The sequence below is a fragment of the Ochotona princeps genome, chromosome 11 (genome assembly GCF_030435755.1).
Source record: "Ochotona princeps isolate mOchPri1 chromosome 11, mOchPri1.hap1, whole genome shotgun sequence".
NCBI lineage: Eukaryota > Metazoa > Chordata > Mammalia > Lagomorpha > Ochotonidae > Ochotona > Ochotona princeps.
In genome coordinates, this window is record NC_080842.1 from 35,114,399 (window position 1) to 35,128,909 (window position 14,511).

The 14,511-nt window shown below is 42.5% G+C and overlaps 1 protein-coding gene and 1 pseudogene across 3 annotated transcripts in view; both read right to left on the reverse strand.

The window, feature by feature from the left end:
- The window catches only part of CLCN3 (chloride voltage-gated channel 3), an 89,418-nt gene extending 84,478 nt beyond the window's left edge, over positions 1-4,940 (reverse strand). Inside the window, exon 1 of one of the 3 annotated variants that reach the window (XM_058670000.1) lies at positions 4,693-4,940. The gene's annotated coding sequence lies outside the window, so the exon portion shown is untranslated. Of the gene's footprint in view, positions 1-4,379 lie in introns of all 3 variants that reach the window. The other 2 variants (XM_004579050.4, XM_004579052.4) reach the window with 2 other exon arrangements.
- Positions 4,941-10,850: 5,910 nt separating this feature from the next.
- Positions 10,851-13,275, reverse strand: LOC101520152 (WW domain-binding protein 11-like; annotated as a pseudogene).
- Between the last annotated feature and the right edge of the window lie 1,236 nt (positions 13,276-14,511).

A 14,511-nucleotide genomic window follows, 5' to 3' on the forward strand; every position in this document is an offset into this window, starting at 1 on the left:
TGGATAATATGACTTAAGAAGAAATGAAAACCTTCAAATCTGTAACTACAAAGACAAAATATCACATGAGCAATGACACCAAGGAAGTGAAATTCAGACTGATCCAGCCATTAAGGGGCATTCTCATATACATGATGTAAAGACTGCGCTAGCGCCCATTGCAATAGCCTAGCAACTAAAGTCCTCACTGTGCTTGCAATGAGATCCCATATGGACACTGGTTCTAATCCTGGTGGCCCTGCCTCCTATTCAGCTCTCTGCTTATGGCCTGGAAAAGCAGCTGAGGACGGCCCAAAGCCTCAGGACCCTGCAGCTGCGTGGGAGACCTGGAAGAGGCTCTTGGCTCCTGGCTTGGGATTAGCTCAGTTCCATCCTTTGTAGCCTCGTGGGGAGTGAATCAGCAGACAGAAGATCATTGTCTCTCTGTCTCTCCTCTTCTCTGTATATCTGACTTTCCAACAAAAATAAATATTTAAAAACAAAAAGACTGTGCTAAGTACTAGTCACAGAATAAAATGTCACGATAGATTTCAACATAATCACTATTCATTTGCTGATATCTTTGTAACAGATATGAATTATTAGAAATTGTATTAAATACGTAATTTTATTGTATGGATCCCATTGTATTCATATATGCAGACCACTTACAGCTTTCAATAAATTTCAGGATATATTACATACTGTCCTCAAGCAAGATATATTTTCCTATAATACATATTCCTATAATAAAAAACACGTGATAAATGTAACAAAACACACCAAAATAATTGCAATAAAAGCCCAGGAAAAATATCACATCTGTGATTGATGATAAGAAACATTTATTGGAAGAAATATTCCCAAATCGAAGCAAAAAACATACATGGGGTTTTTGATGGGACAGAGATGGAAGAGGAGCTTATGTGAAGCAAAATTAATGGCATGAGTCAAGTTATGGACTGATAAAGCAACAAAAATATCTGTAAGTCAGTAAATATGTGTACAGAACACTAGTTCTATGAAGGGCTTCACGGTTAATAAATTTGAGTAATACATCATACTCCTGTTTAGAATCTGAAAGCTAAGAGCACAAAAAAAAGGTTCTTGAGAAAACTTCAATAAACATTGATTTTATAAAAAACAAGTATGGAAAGCTTCTCAGATTCACTTTACCAGACAATGACTCTTCAACTCATAAAACCATCTGTTATTTCCTATGGCACTAGTACTGCTTAGGATACATTTGGGAATTCTAGAACCACATGACCATGCTCCAATGCTCAGGTAAGGATGCAGTGAGAAAGCCAGAAAAAGAAATGAAAGCCTAGCCTTGAAAGAATCTGACAGATTATGGGGAGCCAGGGCTGGTTAAGCAAAAGAACAACAGAGGCAAAGCTGGGCTGTAAGCAGATAAAGTGAAATTTATGTAAGGAATATATCAATCAGAGGAAACTAAAAACAGAGATAGTACTTAGAAGTATGGAGCTGTTTCAAAAAGAAATAATAAGGTATCTAATGCCACAGAGAAAACAACAGAACATATATTCAGGGGTCATAAACAAGATCAATAAATCTGAATTTTGACGTACTAGAAAATGCATCAGTGAATCTAAAATTTGTGATACTTTCTCTACTTCTAACAAGAAACTCCGTGTCTCTGCAGAAGTTGGAAAGTCAGTAAAAAATGTTAGTTGAGGAAAAACGCAAATCAACAGACATGCTACACATGTGATGATCTCAGGGTACTGGAGAGAAGTACCTACACAGCAGGCAGCTGGATCCAGCAGATCCCCATTCCAAACAGGAACCATTTAGTTTTTCCCATCAGATCTCATAAAGAAGGAAAAAAACTCTTCTCCTTTCTTAACCAAGTAATAACAATGCAAAAGAGGTGTTTAAGATAAAATCAGAGCTATTCATTAACACTTGATAACTAAACAAAGCCAGAGGAAAACCAAAATATGTCTAGTAACACACATTTTAAAATCTATATTCGAATTCATTTGAGATGTATAAAATTGATGAGGCAGGCAGCAGAGTTTGTAAAAAGTATGTATATGTAGCTGAAGAAATGTAATTCTTATATAACCTAAAGACACTCTAAAACTGTCAGTTGTGGGAAAAAGTGAATTCTAAAAACATATGAAAAGACAGACTAAAAATGCTCTATTATGTCACAGGAATGAAGTACGGTTCACTGATTACATCAGCACAGAGCTAGGTCCACTTTAAAACAAGCCATCAAAATAAAATTAGCATAACTAATACATCTGTTATATTGATCCTATCTTAATTTCTAAATGCTTATTCATTTTTCTTCTTTTACTTATTTGAAAGAGCAACAAAGAGAGAAAGAAAGAAACAGAGAGAAAGAAGACAAAAGACAGGGACACGGTCTACCTTCTGGTTCACTCCCCACATGCCCACAACAGCCAGGGCTCAGGCAGGCCAGAAGCCTGCAGCTAGGAAATCTATCTAGGTTTCCCACAGGGGTGGCAAGGGTTCAAGTACTTGAGCCATCACCTGCTGCTCCTAGTCACATTAGTAGGAAGCCACTTCAGGAGCAAATGAGCTGGGAATTCCGACTCCAGTCTGGTCTACATTCCCTAATCCAGCCAATGCAGCCATTTGGCAAGTGTACTAGTACATGCAAGACACTTACCCCTCTCCCCCCCCCCGCCCCGTGTGTGTGTGTGTGTGTGTGTGTGTGTGTGTGTGTGTGTGTATTCTTCTATTTTTAAGATTTATTTATGTATTTCAAAAAGTTACAGGGAGAAAGGAAGACACACACATACACACACACACAGAAATCCAGGCTTCTCTTACTTCAGACAGTGTGCTGTGCAAATCCTTTATGCCTCAGCTCCCACATCTGTAGAATGGAAAGAATGAAGGACCCAATTCCCTGCGGGTGGCATGAGAATCGAAACATTCCGCTTAGATGCTTAGAAAAGAGCTGAACCATAGAATATACTATGTTTCTGTTTCCTGCTGACAAATTTGACATAAATGAAGTTGGAAGTTCTACAAAGCAGAGACAGTGGCAAAAACCCACAGGAAGGAGCTTTGACATATGACCCTCCGCAGAGATCAAATCTAGCTTCCTGAGTGGTCTGAGAATTATTAACCAGCATGTCACAACAGGAAATGGAAAGCTTATTCATCAAGGTAACCTGGAAAACAGCCAATTCACTAATATCCTAAAGCCATAATCTCAAAAAATCTGTTTCCCAAACTACGTACATCCAAAACTAGATTAAAAATTTACATTCCTAACAAGGTAGGCACAATTGCTAACACACTAAGTAAGGCTCAATTTTCAAGGAATGTTGTAGGTACTATAAATCCACAGATTACACAGAATAATCTGACTTAGAATTAGTCTTTGAGGTGCAGCAAGAGAAGTATGTTTGAGGAAAGGTATGTAATCTGCCATGGATTCTGGCCACAGCATTGTCCCTAAAAACTGCAATTTGGGCAAAGAACTACAGGTCACACACATGGTTTGTAAGCCCTACTAGTAACTACAGAGCCATCAGCAGCACCTTGGAAGCCAGCCGGCAACAATACTTAAGCATTTTCACTCGCCTATATGGTTAAGAACTAGTATTTTGCAGAGGTGATGAATGGGCAGCTTAAAAATATTTCCAAGTTGATCTTATCAAGAAAACAATCATCTCAACTAACTCATCAGAGATGAAGGGAAAAGCGTTTCTGGAAAGACTCAACACTCAAAAATTCAAGCCATAATAATGATGCTGCATTAGCTGAACTACACGGAACTAAACTGCAAAACTGTAGGAGCTAGACTGTAAAACAAGCTCACATCTGCACACGCGAACTTCTGACACACACGAGATAAAGGTGTGGTCACTGTTGGTTCCACCATCACAAAGAGGAACCTGACCCAAAGGAAAACAGAAATCTTGATCTCTCTTGTGCATCACGTACATGTAATTAGGGCCACATCAGTATCGCATGTCACAAGCGAAGTTCATTTCTGGGATTTTAAAGGAGCTTCTGCTCCAAGTTTAAGACCAATATGCAAATATCTTAAGTACCCAAAATATTTATTGCATATACATTTAAATCCAAGGAGAAAAAAAACTGAATGTTATTTGAAAGTTGGGGTAAACTGAGCATAAAGTAAAACCCACTCCCTGCGTTTACAATGGATCTTTTCTTGGAACCTACTTCCATTGTACTCAAAGGTCCTTCCACGGTTCCTGAGGGAAATCGGTGAAATTCTAATGAATGACCGAGGAGGGTATATACAGATACATAACCAGGATGGGCTTAACACGTAGAAACATGACTGAAGAGAAACCAAGATGAGAACCCTGGCCTCACAGTTGACCCGAAATCCGTGAACATGACAACTAACGAATACAACTCACCTCGCAGCTCAGAGGCATAGCAAAAGCGGTGGCTGGTTTTTGCGCTGCCTTTGGATTCTGCATCTGTTTTAAACCTAAAACCTAGCTACGCTCGCAGCTTCCCCTGAAAAACGCCAGACACACAACGAAAACTACCCCGATGTAAATGCACCTGGTGTTTTCTACCAGAGGTTACATAAATGTTGCCAGGTGGGGCTTTTTTTTTTTTTTTGTCTTCCTTCAAACACGGGAACAGCATTAAGTTAAACCCTCTTGCTTGGGAGGGCCTTGGAGTACCTGCTTGTGCCCAAAATTAAAAATAAAAAGCTCCAACCTCACTTCTCTCGGAAAACACTCTAACTGGATCCATGCTCCAAGCCTGGAGGAAAGCAGGATGGCTTTCAAACACCACACTCTCCTTCCTCCTCCTCCTCCAGCCCGATTCCGAGCCGCGGGCGTACTAGGACTCTGACACGGCGGCCGTGGCTTTCGCACCGCGCCAGCCCCAAGCCACGGAACGGGAAGAGCGGCTGCAGGAGTCCGGAGCCCGACAGGGACGTCCCCAGCGTCAGCTCGTGACGTCACCGCGCAGACGTGAACGGCCGTTCGGCGTGCGGCCGCCCAGGCTCCGCCTCCCAAGGCCGCGCCGGCGCCCATTGGGCAATGGGAAGTGGTGGGCGGGCTGTGGTAGGTCACGTGACGGAGGCGGAGCCGAGCCCGGCCGCGGACTCTGAGGGCCGTGCCTAGGGAGCGGCCTTCTCCGGGCGATTGGCTCACGTCGCTCACGCGCCCCCGTGTGCCCGACGGGTGACCTCGCGGAAGGACGGGAGGCCGAAGGCGCGCCCTCCCCAGGGCCCTTGCCGAGCTTCAGTGCCGCCGGCCGCGTCGGCCTCCCGAAGCGTCGGCGGAGAGACCGGCACCCAGTACACCAGTACGCCCAGTCCTGCCCGGTGCGTGTAGGTCGCGGGCAGGGAACGCGTGTCTGTCACTGTGCCTTGTGTGTCGTCGTCGGTTGCAAACAAAATTCAGCCATCACGCCTTTTTTCACAGAGAACGCGTGCAGATTCATGATTTTGCAGAAAATACGTCATTTGAGGTTTCTACAACGGTCGGAATTGTGTTTATATCCGTTAGCCTCACATGAGCGATCTCCTATCCCGTCAGTCCTGACCCTGCATGGCCAAGGTTCTACTTACAAGTCGGGGTGGGTAGACAGATGGTGTAGGAAGAAGGCCTGGCGAGCCAGTACAGACTAGATAGTTTGAATGTCACCACTAGGTGGCAGCAGTAACACCTTTGATTACTTACTGTCTCCTGTATATTTAGTATTTAGTGAATATATACTGGCATAAACATCGAATGCTTCTTGTATACTTAATGTCTGACGAACATTAGGTATATCTGGGTCTTTCCAGCCGTTTCTATGTATATTCGCATGTCCCGCACACTTTAGTCAACAGTTAGTGACTTAGGTGTGTGTTTCACACTTGAGTTAGACCCATCTCTTATTATTTCTTGGGCAGAATTAAATGTTCACAAGGCGATACAATCCTAACCTTCAGAGTTGCTGATGATGCAGGTCCTTACATGTGCTGCCAAGCTTCTTCCGACCTGTTACATTACTTTTAATAGAGTGGAATTTGTCCAACTATGGTCATATTAAAGAATGATTTTCTATGCCCTGGGACACTAATGGGAAAGTTTCTCGGGCCTTTCAGAGGATATTAGAAACCAAGCAAAAACATTTCTAAACAAAGAAATGTACACAACAGATTTGCACACATCATATTTTGTTTTGGAAAAAGGAACATAAATTTGGAAAACCATAAACTAATCACAGCGTGTTAGCAACTTTTATTAGCTTTCTATGAAGCTTAAAAAATTCTTTTGCAGTATTATCTTAATCCTTTGTGAGGGGTTATTCCAAGAGTCTCTTTGAAATGGAAAAGGAATGTTTGTGTATTTGGTTTTACGTAATATTATTTACATTTACAATATGTACTACCATATCCCTTTATGAGAACTAGCATGTTTTAATACTCATGGTTTCTGGCATCCATAACCCTTGCCCCAGTAGTTCTCAGTCTTCACTTTGCATTAGAACTCTCTAGGGAGGCTCCATTTCCTGAAACTGTTTTCCTTATTTCGAGGTTGAGCCTGAGCATCCCTGTGTTTCATTCATCCTAGCTGGGGTGTGGAGCTGAATCAGAGACACTGCATTAAACATGGTGTGACTTCTTTAAATAAAGTGCTGCATGATCCCTTAGAGCTAAAGCAATGGATTGCATCTGGGAAACAGCTTTGTTTGTGATTCCTACGATATTTTTGTTAGAGAAGTTGGTGGTGTTAAGATTCATCTTCATCAGACTTGGTACAAGGAAGCATAACCTCCAAGCAACAAAACCCACCAACTCTCAAGTAAAGGGGGAAATAACCACATTGAGAAGACTTCACCTTGTCCCGCTGGATTTAGGATGCCACATGCTCACTAGTCCTGCTAGGGTACCCTGGCAAGTACAGAGAAGTAGGTGATAGGCATTACCTGGGAGTGGCATGGCATAAACCTGCCTCTGTGCCACTCTGGGGTGGTATGTGGTTAGGTGCTATTTTTTAGACCTGGCAAAAGAAATCAAAACGTGGGACTCATTTCAGTTTCTCCAAGATTCTTACCTTATGAACCCAGTCAGGCTGATTCTGTCTTTCCTTTGAGGAAGGGGAAGGAGAAAGAAGAAAAAAACTTTAACATACGTAACAACTTTTTAAAAAGATTTTTTAATTTTTATTGGAAAGTCAGATATACAGAGAGGAGATACAGAGAGAAAGATCTTCCAACCAATGATTCATTCCTCAAGTGACCACAATGGCCTGAGCTGTGCTGATCCAAAGCCAGGAGACAGGAACTTCCTTGGGTCTCCCACGCGGGTGCAGGGTCCCAAGGCTTTGGGCCATCTTAGACTGTTTCCCAGGCCACAAACAGGGAGCTGGATGGGAAGTGGGGCTGCTGGGATTAGAACCGGCACCCAGATGTGATCCTGGTATGTGCAAGGGGAGGACTAGTTTATTGTGCTGGGCCCAAAAGTTCTTTTTCTTAAAAATAAATTCACAGGGCCCAGCAGAATGGCCTAGCAGCTAAAGTCCTTGCCTTGAATGCGTCAGGATCCCATGTGGGCGCTGGTTCTAATCCCGGCAGCTTACTTCCCATCCAGCTCCCTGTTTGTGGCCTGGAAAGGATGGCCCAAAGCCTGGAGACTCTGCACCTGCATGGGAGACCTGGAAAAGGTTCCTGACTTCAGATCAGCTCAGCTCTGGCCGTTGCAGCCACCTAGAGAGTGAATCATGGGATGGAATATCTGCCTCTCTGTGTGTTCTCCTCTCGGTATATCTGATTTTGTAATAAAAATAAGTAAATCTTAAAAAAAAAGAAAAAGAACTTTTTATGCATATCTTTCATACGGAAAATGGAATGAAAGAAATCAGGATGTTTTCTTGGTGAAATAGTAGGTAGTTCCAGTGTAGAATTTCCTCCTGAGTCCACCAACATCAGAGAAATGGTGAAAGATGTCCTTTCCTTGTCCTTGTCCCAGAAGACAATGTGAACTTATCTCAGGTTGTAGTTGAGGCCCTTCATGTGCCAAACAGTCTTCCAATTGCGTGTAATTCTGTCCTACAAAATGTTCGTACCTAAGCTCAGAGAGCCTTGATAGTCTCTGAGTTATTTCAACCAATCAAATCCTCAGCGATATTCCATTTTGAAAAGAAAGGCCAACACCAAATTTTTAGTCATTATAATAAAACTTGGATATTCAAGTTGGTTATAATGTTATATGCTTTTCAGCAAGAAAAAAATGAAAATTCCTTCAGACATTGTTAGTAACAGTAGTATAATATGGCAAGCAAATGGACTAGCTGATCTGAAGCCAGGAGTCAGGAGCCTCTACCGTGCCTCCCACGCGGGTGCAGGGTTCCAAGGCTTTGGGCTGTCCTCGACTGTTTTCCCCTTATAATATACACAGTTGAAACCATGTGGAACAGAAGAACCACAAAGGAGAATGCTGCCTGATTCTCTGGCTACAAAACTGTGTGAGACAAGAAGGTACAATTGGTGTAGACCATTTTATTAGAGAGTAGTTTGTTAGCCTAGCTGTATATAACCCAAACACAGGAATATTTGTTCAAATGAAAAAAAAATGGTTAGTTCTATTTCAGAAAATTTACTTTTTTTAAGATTGATTTATTTTACTTGAAAGAGCTAGAGAGAGAAATCTTCCATCTTACTAGTTCTCTTCCCAATTCCTGCAGCAGCCAGGGTTTGGCCGGTCCAAAGTCAGGAACCAGGAACTTCCTCCGAGTCTCTCACATAAGTGCAGGGTCCCAAGAACTTTAACTAGCCTCCACTGCTCTCCGCAGGGAAGCAGATAGGAAGCGGAGCAGCTGTGACTCAAACCAATACCCTTATGGGATGCCAGCACTGAAGGCTGAGGACCAGCCAGATGAGTCACTGTACCGGCCCCAGCAAATTTAATTTTAGGGATCACAGAGAAATAGTATCGTTGGAAATACTAACTACTGAGTGGCTACTGTTGAATAGATTTTTGAGTACATTCATCTCTTAGAAAATTAATATTATTGGCAAGACTGAGTGTTCTCTGGTGAAATGTTTATGATAACATAATTTTTTAAAAAGTATTGGTTGCTATTGCAAGCATGTGGCTTAGCATTTAGGATGCTGTGGGGGATGCCTTCATCCCATATCTAAGCACCTGGGTTTGAGTTTAGCTCTAGTTGTTGATTCCAGATTCCTGCTAATGCACACCCTGGGAGGCAGCAGATGATCGTTCAAGTAGCTGGGTCCCTGTCCCCACTAAGGGATACCAGGATTGAGTTCCAGCTCCCAACCGTAGCCTGGCATAGTATCTGCTGTCAATAGGCATTTGGGAAGTGAAGTAGCAGATGGGAAACCTCTGTCTCTCATTCACATTCTGTATTTTAAATAAATAATACAAGTTGCAAATAATTATATAGTATAATTCCATTTTAAAATATTAAGACAACACCCAGCTCAGTGGCCTAGTGGCTAAAGTCCTTGCCTTGAATGTGCCAGGATCCCATATGGGCACTGGTTCTAATCCCAGCAGCCTCGCTTCCTATCCAGCTCCCTGCCTGTGGCCTGGGAAACAGTCTAGGATGGTCCAAAGCCTTGGGATCCTGCACCCACATGGGAGACCCGAGCAAGAAGTTCTTGGATCCTGGCTTTGGATCAGCACAGCTCAGGCCTTTGCGGTCACTTGGGGAATGAATCATTGTACAGAAGATCTTCCTCTCTGTCTCTCTTCCTCTCTGTATATCTGACTTTCCAATAAACATAATTACATCTTTAAAAATATTAGGACTAATATATATTGAAGGTCTATGCTATTATTATAATGTAGAGGAAAACAGGGGTGTGGGGGAAGAGGGGAGGGAGAGAGTAGAAAGAGAAATCCCTGAGACTAATGAAATGCATCATGAAAGTTAAAGTTAAATAAAGGGATGAAAGGAAAACAAAACCAAATCAAAAAGATCAATATATAAATCCTTATGTATGCTTTTATAATCTTTGAGAAAAATGTACATGGTGTTATAACATTGTTAATATTAGTTTTGTAGAGGTGTGTACAGAGCAGTGAGCTCTGGAGACTGGAGAACTGGGCTGCCGCACAAAGCAAACATGCTTTTGTTCCAAAGAAAATCTAATGCAATTTTAACAACAAGACACAGAAACGTTCTTGTTGTAAAAATTGTTTAAAAAACTGCATAGTCTTTTAATAGTATATGTATAAAAAGACTTCTTATCTTCATACAAAGCTAATAAGACTAGCTGACAGACTGTGATTACAGTTTACTGTTTTCAAAATTTATATTCCTCAGCTTGGTACAGTAACCTGGTGCCTAAATCCCCGCCTTGCATGCACTGGGATCCCATATGGATGCTGGTTTGTGTCCTGGTTTCTCCGCTTCACATCCAACTCCCTGCTTGAAGCCTAGGAAAACAGTAGAAGACAGTCCAAAACCTTGAGAAGCTGCATCCGTGTGGCAGACCCAGAAAAAACTCTTGGCTCCTGGCTTTGGATCAGCTCAGCAACTGTTGCAGCCATAGGGAGTGAACCTCCACAAATCTAATCTGCCAATAAAAATAAGTAAATCTTAAAAAAAAAACTGTATAGAGGTATATAAACCAGAAAGCAGAATCATTCAGTAATCCTCTTTTTTTTTTTTTTTTAGGTCAGCAGCAAATAATTTTAATCAAAGACTTGTACATTTTCTTCCCATATATTTGCATTAGGAAATGACATTGTGATTCATTTTACTACAAGTAAAATATTATCAAATATTTGCAGGAAATTATTCAATATAACTTGAACAAAAAGGCAAATTCAGATACATTGATTTTCTGGGAGTCTCTATTCCAGTGGCACAGCACACAAAAGTCAGAACAATGAACTAAGATTCCCGTTACAGTAGCCCTTCGATCTCTTTGATGAAAGCCTCATAAACAACATGTCAGTTTGTGTGGTCACAGGAGCAGCAGGACCAGACTTGGGGACTACTTTGGCAAGAGGTACAGTAGCATCATACTCTGAGATTTTTTTTTTTTAAGATTCATTTATTTTTATTGCAAAGTCAGATATGCAGAGAGGAGAGACAGAGAGGAAGATCTTCCATCTGTTGATTCATTCTCCAAGTGCTTCAACAGCTGGAGCTGAACTAATCTGAAGCCAGGAGCCAGGAACTTCTTCTGGGTTGCCCACACAGGTCCCAAGGCTCTGGGACATCCTCAGCTGCTTTGCCAGGCCACAAGCAGGGAGCTGGATGGGAAGTGGGGCCAGTGGGATTAGAACCGGCGCCCATATGGGATCCCAGCGCATTCAATGTGAGGACTTTAGCTGCTAGGCTACTGTGCTGGGGCCATCCTTTGACATTCTTTAGGGAGCAAAAGCCCCTTTATTCTCCTGATGCATTCTCAGTGCAGTGGGAATAAATAGAGTAATTTCTGCCTTCCGATTATATATTTCTGGCTTGGCACTGATGGTTGCTCTGGCTTTCTTACTGGTGGCTACAGTTGTATCATCTGCCTTGGGTTGTTGAATCAAAGTGGGTGGGGCACTCAAAATCCCTGAGTAGGTCAAGGAAGCTGGTGGGAAAAGCTCAGGTGGGGCAGGTCTGAGTGGAGGCACCAAAGGTGGGCCCGTCATACCAGGACGAGGTGGAGGGATTCCTGGAGGTGCAGGGGAAGGTAGCATTGGTAGGGGTCCCTGAGTCGGAGGGACAGAAGGATGACCTGGAGTTGGAAGTGGGGGTAAAAGTTGGGGTAAATGCCCTTGGAGTCCTGGTATTGCTGAGGAGCCCCTGGTGGTGGCCAGTAGGTGGTCCAGAAGGTCCTAAGCTGGGCAGATGCTGGTCCAAGAGGAGGCAAGCTGGCATGAGAGAGGCCTGCATCTGAGAGGGAGGAGCCTACTGGAGAGGAGCCTGCTGCTGAGAAGATGCGCACATGCTGTCAGAGTGGGAATCTTCTTCACGTTGTTTTTGTAATTGCTTTTCTGCTGCTGAATCATCAGAATTATCTTCACCATCATCCTCTGAATATTCCTCCGCTTCTCTCCCTCCTTGGGGATTTCCTGACCTGCCATTTGGAACATCATGGCTTGAAGTGGCGTCAGCTGCTTCATGTTCTTTTTCTTCCTCAAATTTCCTGGTGTATCAGCAAATTGTATACTCAGACTTGATTTTTTTTTTTTTTGCACTGTTTCCTTGTTCATTATCATCATGTGCGAATTCATCCCCCCGACTCTCTCCATCTGATTTGTCAGTGTCACTGTCATCATTTTTATCTTGACCAATGTCCTCAGGACAGCCATCTTCTTCACTCACGCTGGAAACATAGTCATCGTGACCCTGCTGAACAAGTTCAGGGCTATACAACATATTTTTGTCTCACCTACGAGGGGGAAGATCCAGGGCAAAGCCCATTTGGTGGCTTACATCTGTAAGACCTGAGGTGGCAGTGGACCTGGGGGAGGGCCAGGAGGTTTCTACAAGGGGACAAACATGGATCATCAAGAGGCATTATAGAAACTACCCAGGTTGGATGTCCATAGGCTGAAGTTTTCTTAAGGATGGAGGGTGGTTTGGCACCAGGGAGTAGACTGTCCTGGATGAAGATGTTGGAAGGAGCATGTGGCATATCTGGCAAGGGAATATTCTCCACTTCCACATGCCGAGAGTTCGTAACAGCAGCAAAATACTGGCTAAGTTGAGCCATTTTTTGTTCATATTCTACTTGTAGTTGTCACAATTCTTTACATATATATTTTTTTTTCATAAAGTTGGAGAATACATTGAAAGGTTTCACAGCTTTTTACGCTTGTCTTTCAGTACTTTCTCATTTAACTGTGGCTGTTTCACTGGGTTAAACTCCATCTTGTACAATTTTTTCATGTCCTGGATAATCTGCTTGGGATCCTTCATCTTCAGAGCTGCAGCTCGCACCATCATGCATTTTTTGCTGTTGTTGCTATATTTTATTTTGAATTTTTGAATTTTGTGGTACAATTTTGTATAGACTGGGATTCCCCCCCACCAAACTCCAACCCCCGACAGAATTATACTATTATTGTTACAATAGTATAGTCCTTCATAAGGAGTCATAATTCTATCAGTCTCTTATTTAAGTGTGCCCCAATATTGCTGGTACAGACAATGTCAGATAGTCCAGCATCCGTTGTTTAGATATGTCCAACAGTCTCATTGGAAGTCCATCTCATCATGCATTATTTTTTTTGGTTTTCTTTAATTCTCTCTTCCAGGCTTCCTTTCGGGCTTGGTCTGTGGGGTTCATAAATGTTCCACTTTTGGTGGATGAGATAGATCTTTGTCCCATATTGGCAATATGTATGGGTTATGTTTTCACTCTGTGGGGGGTCTCTATCGTTGCATTTTCTATCTGTTTTTAAGTCCCTATTCACAGGTGAACTTGGTGTATCGAGCCAAAAGTCTTATGTGTGGAGCACTGACTAATGGTGAATAGCCAAGTGTTCCTCCTTTTTTTTTTTTTTTTAAGATTTTATTTATTTTTATTGAAAGGTCAGATATACAGATGGGGAGGACAGACAGAAGAAGATCTTCCATCCGATGATTCACTCTCCAAGTGGATTCAGGAGCCAGGAGCTTCTTCCGGTTTCTCACGTGGGTACAGGGTCCCAAGGCTTTGGGCCGTCCTTGAGTGCTTTCCCAGGTCACAAGCAAGGACCTGGATGGAAAGCGGGTCTGCCAGGATTAGAACCAGCGCCCATAGGGGATCCCAGCGTGTACAAGGCATGGACTTTAGCTACTAGGCTATTGTGCTGGGCCCAATGTAATCATCTTAATTTGGGTAGAACAGGCCACTTCCTTTACTCAATAGTGTTTCAAAGGGATTCTTCGCAATAAATATGAAACTCACTTATTTTAATTGCTTTTGAGTATCACACATTTGCACTGCTTCTAGTTTTTTTGATTATATGCAATAATGAATATCCATGTTTATACACATTTGCCTTGTTTAATTGCTGACTCAAAGGATATTCATATTGCTAGGACATCTAGAAGCTTTGTAATCATGTATAATCCCACCAATAGTTTATGACAGGAGGTTAGAGTTATAAGATAAATGACTAGTCATCATACTACAAACAACAAAAATGAATGTGCTTACATTAACAATCAGCAATAATTTTTGTGTACTTTTATTGTGGAAAGGGTTGTAGATAGAATGAGAGCTATTGTGCATTCAGATGCCAAACTTCCCACTCCCTGGGAGTGGGTGAGACCACAGAAGGTTAGCCTATGGAAGGAATAAGGAAAATAAAGTCTTTATACTTGTCTGGAAAATGAAGGGAAGAACACCCTGAAGAGCTGCTCCAGTTTGCCCAGCTGGATGACTTGCAGTGCCTCCTTCTGGCAAAGAAGCCAAGAACAAAACTCCTGGGGTAGGTGTCAGGGGTGGGGGGAAGCCTGCATCCAACATCAGAGGGTCTGAGTGGAGTCCCCATTCCACTTCATATCCAGTTTCCTACTGGTATGTCACCTGAGAAGCAGCAAGTGGCGAAGTATTAAGTACTTGGATCCCTGCTACCTA